Source organism: Aricia agestis, chromosome 19, assembly GCF_905147365.1.
Source record: "Aricia agestis chromosome 19, ilAriAges1.1, whole genome shotgun sequence".
In the NCBI taxonomy this organism is placed as follows: Eukaryota; Metazoa; Arthropoda; class Insecta; order Lepidoptera; family Lycaenidae; genus Aricia; species Aricia agestis.
This window is the reverse complement of record NC_056424.1, coordinates 6,142,873-6,153,650: the sequence shown is the minus strand read 5'-3', so window position 1 is coordinate 6,153,650 and position 10,778 is coordinate 6,142,873. Positions and strand designations below refer to the sequence as shown.

Genomic DNA, 10,778 nt, shown 5'->3' with positions numbered 1-10,778 from the left:
TTTAAGTTAGTGGTAGCTTCGACGTTAAAACACTAGTTTTTTTATTATGTTTCTAGACATTGAAGACGCACACTGGAAACTAAATTATATTATTATTATCTTTATTCGTTTTGCCGCATTCTAACGCTGATATAGAGCGATTACTTAGCATGATGAATGTTGTCAAGACTTAACAGAGAACCGGATGAAGTTTGATCGCCTTTCTTTCGTGCAAGGTTAGCACGCGAAGGCAAATGCTGTAATAACAACATAATATCAAATACCGTATTACAAAAATTAGAACTAAAGAAATTTATTCTTCACAAACTGAACAAGTAAATGACAATGATTCCTCTAAAAACGTTCATCTTTAGTTAAGTACCTACTTATACATAGGTACATAGGTAACTAAAGTTTTCCTGTAGTAACAAAAGTAATTATTTCATAATAATAATGACGTTGTTGTTGTGTTATTTTCAAATTATATTCAGATAGGTTGTTGTTGTCTTTACGTTATTTAGTGGAATTCTAATGGTTTGAGAGGCCATTTAGGTTTTAGCGGTTTCTGGTGGTTTACGCTGCTGAATTTGGTGGGTTAGTAAAAAAAAAGTTGGCAACACTGTCAGCGGGCCTAGCAGTCCAAATAAATATATACTAGTAATCTGTGGTCCAAATATATAGGTACAAGTAATCTGTGTAGCAGTCTATGTTTTGATTTGCAATTATTTTCTGAAAATTTGAAAAATATATAATTGTGAAAAAGTTGAACTCTTTACACTATATTTTGCTTGAATTTCTTCACCTTAAAATAACGTCTGCATATTTTAGAACATTTACGATAATCTTTGACGAAACAATATACGCATTACGCACTTTGTTTCCATCATAAAAGTAAAGAAATCGTTGTATTGCAATAATTATTTTATGTGCCCATTGTGATGTGCAAATTCTCGTATTCTATAATATAGTTATAGGTTTACGAAGAAGATTACCGAATAAAGACTAAAATATCAACTCCAGGATAGCTATGGAAGGATTTTAATAAGTTGGTAAGTTTCTTAATAAATTATGTGTTTTGTTAACTTGTGCTTACTATTTATTAAAATATATCATTTAAAATATGTTTTAAAATCTTATAGGGATACTGTATGAATATTATTAATATTATTGTTGTGTACCATAAAGGTGATGATAAAAAATGTTTTTTGTTGAAGTACTTAATATTATGTAAATTTATGGAATTTTTGTAACACATAATAATTCTTGTTACATCTTTAGCATGTTGGTACTTGGTACAGACCTTTGTACATGAAGTTTTCTCTTAAGTAAATCATTCTTTCCATTGACGGAACCTGCAATAGAATTTATAGAGTTTACAAGATTAAGCAATTGTAAGCTTATTATTTTTAATATATGTAGTAAGTATATAAAAAATATAGGTATCCAAATTACAGACTTAATCCATCGATCGTGGATTCCTGGAAATCTATTGTTGTTGTGGTCAAATTTGACGGCTTGGGAGTTGAAAGCATTAACAGTCATAAGTGTGTCTTTCTCCTAATTATTATAAAATAGAGATGAAAAGTCTTTAGCCAGCACTCACTCTTAAAGAATTACTAGCTATTTGACCAAGCTTTGCTCGGTATTCGATAAAACATGAATTAAATGACATTTTCTAAAAATGCTAGATCGATTTATCGCCCCCGAATCGCCCTATATACAAAATTTCATAAAAATCGTTGGAGCCCATTCTGAGATTCCAATTACAGTGTAAACTCTATATAACGACACTGAAGGGACCATGCATTTGATGACGTTATATGGAGTTGTTGTTAAATGGAGAGAAGAAAAATCAATACTAAAGTAAACACCAGTTTGAGATCAGAAACAAGACAGTTTATTTTTTTAATTTCGGGTTGCCAGTTCAAACACTACATACCTTTCCCTCATGTTAACAATTAAGTAGTCTATACCTATAACAGCACTTAGGATAATTTCTATTATAGAAACATATTTAAGCACTTATTTAATTTGCAACATAATATTATAGAATTAATGAATAAGTTGAACATACACATATGTTTGATAAAATAATACTTAACTGAAATTAACATCATAAGCTTATGTAACAAAATCACAATAACACTTATATCCGTCTTGCAAACATTTTAATCAGTATCAAGCATTTAAAGCTTGAGTCTAAGTTTAATCCAAAGATAAACTTAACCACTTAAAGTTAGAATAACTTAATATAAGAAAACCAACAATTAAACACAATTTAGACTTAGTCAGTATTGGGAATTCCAATCATATCTGGCCATAATTCAGGTGGTGGAATGATGATTGGAGTAAGGTCATCCTCAGAGCTTTCTTCTGCTCCTGACTCTCTTGGATGTTCGGAAGGCTCTACTCTATTTGGCCGTGCCAGGATCTGATCTATATGGCGTCTTTGCAGCCCACCATCTTCCATCCGCACCAAATAAGAAGCAGGGCCTTCCACCACCTCTACAACAGCTCTCTTCCATTTTTCTGGTCCATATGACCTTACTAAGACCGACTGGTTGACTGCAAACTTCCTATTTCTGGGCGTCTGTGCAGCATTCTCTAGCTGTACTTCACTTCTACTGGGTGCAGAATCCGGGTGAAGTACTGACACCGCAGTTCTGAATCGCCTTCTGTTCAGCATCTCAGCCGGTGATTTGTTTGTGGAGCCAGGTACAGTCCTTAGATAATACAATACTTTGCACAATCTCTCATGCCATGACAAATTCACATTCAACATCTTTTTAATCTTATTTTTAAAAGTTTGTATTGCTCTCTCTATTTGACCATTTGTTTGTGGATGGTATGGGGGAGAGTAAAGATGTTTAATACCATTTTTCTCTAAAAATGTGTTGAACTCTTCTGAAGAAAAGGTTCTACCATTGTCGGAAACCACAGTATCCGGTAGCCCCTGTGCTATAAAAATTTTCCTTAAAATAGTAATAACTGTAGAACTGTTCATAGAATTAATCATCTCTGCCTCCAACCATTTACTGTGACTGTCAATCAGAACTAGAAATGTTTTACCTTGAAAGGGACCGGCAAAATCGATATGAACTCTGCTCCATGGCTTCTCTGCTACGATCCAGGACTGTGGGTCTTTAGGTGGATTGTTGCGTACAGATTGGCATTGTTCACATTCAGCAACCACATGTTCAATTTCTTTATCCATATCCACCCACCAGACATAACCACGCGCGTAAGCCTTTGTCTGAACCATTCCTGCGTGAGGCTCGTGAAGGAGTTTCAGGACCCGTCCCTGTAGCGTTGAAGGAATCACAACTCTATTAGACCAAAGCAGACAGTCTTTATTATGCGATAGTGCCTCGCGCTTGTTCCAAAACACCTGTAAAGCAGGGTCAGAATTCTTCCTAGGCCAGCCGTGTAAAACATGAAAAATGACTTTTTGTAACAGTGGATCCTTTTTGGTTTCTTCCGCAATCTTTCTCGCATCTAACTGCCAATTACCAGGTTGCTCTTCTAACAGTAACACTTCTCTTAAAATTTCTTCATCCTTGGTGGCTGTAGCAGGAATAGTCCACCTACTAAGAGCATCTGCATTGCCAATATCCTTGCCGGCTCTATATTTAATGGAATAGTCATAACATGCCAGTTTCAATGACCACCTGAGCATCCTGGGTGAAACTTGCTCTGGAATTGGTTTAGCAGGATTGAATAGCCCAATCAGTGGTTTGTGATCAGTCACTATGCAAAACTTCCGACCCATCAAGAACTCATGAAACTTGGATAGTCCAAACATGATAGCCAGGGCTTCCTTGTCAATTTGTCCATAGCGCCTCTCATGTGCTTGTAAGGTTCTTGAAGACATCATTATGGGTCTCTCAGAGCCATCTTCCATAATGTGAGCAATAATCGCTCCTAGTCCATATTCACTGGAATCACAAATGAGTAGTATTTCTTTATTTAGGTCATATCCAACCAAGGTAAGATCCGATGACAGCAACCTCTTTGCTTCATTAAATGCTGTATGTTCTTTGTCACCCCATGTCCAAGGTCTTTTTGATTCCAACAGCCGATACAGTGGTTCTAGAACTGTACTCTTGTCGGGTAGAAATTTTTCATAAAAATTATACAAACCCAAAAAGGCTCTTAAGGTCTCTCTATTAGTTGGAGCTGGTTTCTCTAGGATCTCTTTGACTTTAGCAGGTGAAGGATGAAGACCATCAGCATCAATCATATGTCCCAAAAATGTGATACTATTGGCAGCAAACACACACTTTTTAATATTTAGTCTAAGTCCCAACTCTTGCAGCTTCTTCAAGACCTGACGCAATCTTCCATCGTGTTCTTCTTTCGTGGCACCAGTAATAGCTATGTCGTCTAACAGACATGCTACGCCCTCCATACCAGCTAATGCAGAAGACATTACTCGTTGAAAGATGGCCGGTGCTGCACTGACTCCAAAAGCTAGTCGATTTACCTTCATTAAGCCAATATGTGTGTTCCAGGTTAATAGTTTTGCTGTTTCTTCATCTACTTTCAATTGCGTGTAAGCCTGTTTTAAATCCAACTTTGTGAAAATTCTTCCTCCACTTAACTTCACAAAAGCTTCATTTGATGTAGGTAATGGATATGATTCTGTTTCAATAGCAGCATTCACAGTAGAACGGTAGTCACCACATAATCTTAATGACCCATCAGGTTTTTTAACTATAGTGATAGGCGTAGCCCATTCTGAATATCTTACTGGGGTAAGTACCCCAGTGTCTACCATTTTCTGTAGCTCCTCTTCGACCTGTTTTTTCAACGGAAAAGGTACAGAGCGGGCTCTCATAAATTGTGGCTTAACATCTGCATGTACATGTAAAGAAACTTCGGGACCTGTATACTGGCCTAGATCTTCTTGAAAAATTTCTGCGAATTCTTCTTTGTAAGGTTTCACATCATCGTCAGACCAGCACAGTCCTATTACCTCTAACTGCAGCGGTTGGAACCAGTTCCTTCCCAGAAGATTGGGGCCATGACCAGACACCACTATTAACTCACATTGAGCCTCTTTGTTCCCCAATTTCACACATACATTGGCCAACCCTTTTACTTCAATTGGCTCCTTTGTCCAGGTAACCAATTTCACATTTGTTTTCTGTAAAGGTGGAGGTGTCTTCCATAACTTCGTGAATGTCTCTTCTGCCATAATTGTTCTGGAGGCACCTGAATCAATCTCCATCACAACATTCACACCCTCTATTGTCACCTCCGCAGTAATAGGGGCTGGAGAACTGCCTCCAAAAGCAAAAATCCCCATCATCTTGTCAAGTCCGGTAGTGTTTGTGCATTCCTCACTTAAATCTTGCACCTGATGGAGCCGAGAACGTTTCTTATGGCAGGCGGCGGCTATGTGCCCAAATCTCTTACAATAGTAGCACTTTGCTTTGGTAAACTGACACCGCTCGCTTTCTCTATGCACTCGTGAGCATCTTCGACATTCATTCGATTTGATGTTACCTATATCCATCGGCTCAACACTAGTACTGTCGGACGGAACTTGTTTTGAATCGCTAGCCATAGCAGTGGTGTACATATCTGGATACAGAACTTGGTAATTGAGACACATCTGTAGTGCCACCTCATAGGTTAAGTCCTTTGACTTCTCTTTCGTTTTAAGCAAATCGCGTCTCAAACGATCATCCCTTACACCTAGTACTAGCCGATCTCTCAATTGGCGTTTTAAATCCGAGAAATTACACTTTGCACTCAGAGAATTAATAGCTGCTACAAAGTCTTGTAAGCTTTCACCATGTTCTTGTTGACGTTTGTGAAATTTTCCCGCCTCGAGAATCTCGTTCACTTCGGGATGGTAAAACTTGTCGAGAATATTGAATATTTCAATTAAATCCACGTCAACCGGTCTTTTTGGCACTAATAATGACGCAATTAAGGCATATGTGTCCCTTCCGCACTGAGATAAAAACAATGATCGTCCTTTGTTGAGGTTATCTTGACCCACGCCAGCGGCGTCGAGCGCGCACATCAATTGTTCTTTATAGTCCCGCCACTTATCAGTTTTTGGGTTAAATACACCCGGAAACACGATATTCGCAATATTAGCCGTCATTATGCACTATTGAACACTAATTTATCTCCTCGTCGCCAATAAAGTAAACACCAGTTTGAGATCAGAAACAAGACAGTTTATTTTTTTAATTTCGGGTTGCCAGTTCAAACACTACAAATACTTTTTCGTCATTATACATTGATTTTCTATTACTAACCATATTTACAGTTCGAAACTTTATGTATAACTGATAATATTATGATAACAAATAAATATTAATAATAATCCATGACTCCTTATTATTAGTAATTAGGGACTAGGGTCTAAAACAGCATACACCTGCAAATCAATCTCAATTTGTAAACAAAAGGACTAATTTCTTAGAAATTTTTAAATAAAGGGGGCAAACAAGCAAACGGGTCACCTGATGGAAAGCAACTTCCGTCGCCCATGGACACTCGCAGCATCTGAAGAGCTGGAGGTGCATTGCCGGCCTTTTAAGAGGGAATAGGGTAATAGGGGAGGGTAGGGAAGGGAAGGGAATAGGGGAGGGTAGAGAAGGGAATAGGGTAGGGGATCGGGCCTCCGGTAAACTGACTCACGCGCGCAAGCGCTGTTTCACGCCGGTTTTCTGTGAGAACGTGGTATTTCTCCGGTCGAGTCGGCCCATTCGTGCCGAAGCATGGCTCTCCCACGCTTCGGCACGAATGGCATAATATACAAGAATTGCTCGTTTAAAGATATAAGATTCAGAAGCTATATCAATATCATTTTATTTACAAATAACTTAATCTAATTTGGAAGTAGCATAAAATATCTCATAAAATAAAAGCAGGTTGTTTGTCTTTCTCTCCCATATGGAATAATTGTATGTCTTTTAATTAGTCATACTATTTTATACACAACCAGAAACTTGCACTTACTACCAAAATATTTGATACAGGACATTCCAAAACTCCATTAAAAGAAAATTAAATCCCGCAGGTACTTAAGAACAAAATGTTATCATGCAGCTCCATTTGAGGAAATTGATTCCTAGGCAGTAGACAGACCAATGTCATTTGGTCGGATCTTGTCAATTCAATGTTAATAATTGTGAGCTGTCTGCTGGGCTTAATGTAACACAACCAAACTACGTAGGTCCCCCATCTGCGTAGGAATCAACTTCTAATGTACTATCATTAGAACAAAATTTAATCCTGCAGGTACATTCTTCCTAAAATACATAGCCTTTGTCCTTTCCCATTCAGAATAATTGTCCTTAATTGCCTAATCATAGTATTATACAAAACTAGTAGTTCCTGAGAATAGCACATTCAAACAAACAAACTCTTCAGCTTTATAATGTTAGTATATGTAGTGAGTAGTGACTACTGACTACTGACTTACCTCATGGCTTTGACTATAGTATATAATATAAACAACTGCATCATTCTTAATAACATTTTTGATATTAGTAGTCTCATGCAATAACATCTACCTTTGTTAAAATTGACTATACTCCCTGAAGCCAGTACAAAACAAAGAGTATTATCATTGTGACACACACAGAGTTCTATTGTGTGTTGGAGGCTTGTATTATCTCTGTTGCTATGACACATGCCTCATAATAATAATTATCAGTATTAACAGAATAGTCCAGGCTGTGTATTACAACATTTTTAGCTATAAAGTATTTTGTCATATTCTGATCCAGTGAATTGACAGACAGACAAAACATTGTGTAACTGTCAGGGACCTGTAGGCTCAGTATGGATCTTTTTATTAGAAATAGCCAGGTCTTTTGATACTGTATGAAGTACTCATAACCTTATCAGTATTCAGTAATAAAGAGTATTTAGTTCTTATTAGAATCTCTGTTTTTATATAATTATTGTAATAAACCATTACCTATCATCCTGTCAGTTTTAATAGCAGCTGGTAGTTGCCGAAACAATATATATGATCCATTTAAATTCTAATTAAAAGTTTTGATTTCCCTTTCTTTACTCTAAAATTGTTAATTGTTTGCCTACCAACTGGATAAGTTGTAAATTGTAATGCGTGAATTATATGCCTCGTGGTTTTGGATTTACTTATTTTCAAATATATATAATAGGCTTTATAGAAATAACGCCAGCAACTTCGTTGTGCTGAAAAACCCAAGCACGGCAACGCCGCACCGCACTGTGCCGGTCTGAGTGGGGGTGTTAGGTTCATTTTCGTTACGGAATTTCTTGATTCGGTCGCCGCGCTCAAAGCCCGCGATAAAAGCTATGTAATAAAAATATCCTTACGAAAATTAGCATTCTCAATATCACAAGTATATGTACAACGAGCTTTTGCCCGCGGCTTCGCTCGCGTTAAGAAGTATTATTATATACAAACTTTCATCCCCTATTTGAACCCCTTGGGGTTGGAATTTATCAAAATCCTTTCTTTGCGGATGCATACGTCATAACATCTACCTGCATGCCAAATTTCAGCCCGATCCGTCCAGTGGTTTGGGCTGTGCGTTGATAGATCACTATGTCAATCAGTCAGTCAGTCACAGTCACGCCTTTGTTTTTCACAAGTATATGTATAGACAACTTTTAAGTGGTTATTGCATACTTATATGCAGCACAATTTGTAACATATTGTTTCTTAATTTAATTACTAGTTAACGCTGCAGAATGAAATAGCGAGCTATCGGACTTCGCAACACCCGGTGTTGCGTCCGTAAGGTGTAACATGGTAATCATCATCATCATCGTGGAAATATCGAGTTTGGGAACTTATGCGTAGGATGATCATTTCGCCGAATGTATATTCCGCGTATCCCATGGCTCTGCTTGAAGCGGAAGCAAAAAAACTTTTGGGGCTTTAGTGGGTATGCCCGGGCGCGGCCTTCACTCCCGCCCCCCATACCCCGGTGGCCCTCCCCAGACTGCCGGGGATGCTAGCTATGACAACAGCATTTATACTGTACACTGTACAGTTACATGACTTAGGGCTACAGAGTACAGACTCATGGGCGTATCATGTTGACGTCCCTACTAAGTATATTATCTAGTACTTTCACCTATAAATAAAAAAATAATGATTACAACCAAGCTGGTTTCAGAATATTAGGCCCCATTGGTTTACTTAGTAGGTACGCTGTGGCTTGGCCATAAAAAGTTTCGTACTACTGACGAATCTTGTGAAGAATAGAGGAAATCTGACAGTTGGTATCTAAAATCCAATAATTTCTACTGTACTCATGATAAGCCTCCTGAACGGAACTGAATCAATGATGATGAAAGATCATAAGCTGGTCATCAGCTGATCATCACTACACTGTCAGTATTACCAGTGCTTACGTTCGTCGACCTTCGGCCAAGGTGAGCTGAGCTCGTCTCGCCGCGCGCCGCTAGTTACAACGTTCTAGCAGCTTCTGCGGGGCTAAAATGGTCGCTTTGAAGAATCATGATATGAATCATAATATGATTCACTTTTCTAAAATCGCAAAATGCAACTCTGCTTGCAATTCATTTCTGTTTTTTGTACTGATTTGACATTTGTCACTTTGACAGTTTTGACAATTCATTTGCTGAATTGATTGAGAGGAATTGCTAAATGTGACCATTTTAGCCCCGCTGTTCTGTTACAAGTTTACAACATATTTAAAGAATCTAGAATCTTCTAGAATTTAGATGAGATTCTAGAAGATTAGAGTCAAAGCTTAATCAAAATGCAAGTTCTCCTTCCAAACGATATTCAAGAAAGGAGAAGGTTATTTTTCAAGTATTTTATCCCATTCTGCTGGATTTTATCCCGGAAAAATGTACGGTTCCCAATAAACGGATTATGATTCTTAAGCTAACCCTAAAGTAGAGAGTAGGATTTTTGTTGACGCTTCTCTGATTCACATATCACACGTATCTCTATAATCGAACTCTCGATAACTGAACTAAACACGATTAGTCTATGGGAGATCGCAGACGACAGACTTTTTGTGCGATCGAGTCTGCGGCGCGGGGCCCATACAGTCGGCACTCGGCACGGCCGCGCCATGCCGACTAGACTGTATGGGCGCCGCCGCAGACTCGATCGCACAAAAAGTCTGTCGTCTGCGATCTCCACACGATCTCCCTATAAGTGTACTGTGTAGGTATCCTAGAACAAAGCTCTATTAAACATTCATTATTGCACTTTCCATTCCATTGTTTCTGGGTCAGTTGCGAAGCTCACACATGTCGGATATGTAACTCAATCCGGATAATTGCTTAATATCCGACACTCATAGGCTACTTTTGCTGCAATCCCACATGATCCCACGAAAAACTTTTTCATTCACGAATTAATTACAAGGTGTAACTAAACTAAGTGATAATACTTTAGGTTGTGTATGTGTTCCTTGTAGAGAGTTCACTGTGAAAGTAGCAGCGCTGAAAGACCAATTTTTTTTTCACTTTTGTATGAGGAAACTCGTGACGCCGCGCTGGGGCACTTGCCCATACAAAAGTGAAAAAAAAATCTTCCAGCGCTGCTACTTTCACAGTAAACTCTATAATCTATATGTAGTATAGGGAACTATCACTTAGTTATGTTACACCCTGTAGAAGCCAAGACGAGTTAGTTACGTTGCGTCCATAGATAATATCAGCGGGGCTAAAATGGTCACATTTAGCAATTCCTTTCAATCAATTCAGCAAATGAATTGTCAAAACTGTCAAACTGACAAATGTCAAATTAATGAATTGCAAGCAGACTTGCATTTTGCGATTTAAAAAAAATG

At 38.0% G+C, this 10,778-nt stretch overlaps 1 protein-coding gene across 4 annotated transcripts in view; it reads left to right on the top strand.

Annotated features, from left to right (window-relative positions):
- The first annotated feature begins 725 nt into the window (after positions 1–725).
- The window catches only part of LOC121736809 (ATP-binding cassette sub-family D member), an 80,857-nt gene continuing 70,804 nt past the window's right edge, over positions 726–10,778 (top strand). For 3 of the 4 annotated variants that reach the window (XR_006037066.1, XM_042128208.1, XM_042128213.1), the window contains exon 1: positions 726–1,028. The gene's annotated coding sequence lies outside the window, so the exon portion shown is untranslated. Of the gene's footprint in view, positions 1,029–2,587; positions 2,590–10,778 lie in introns of all 4 variants that reach the window. The other variant, XM_042128210.1, reaches the window with a different exon arrangement.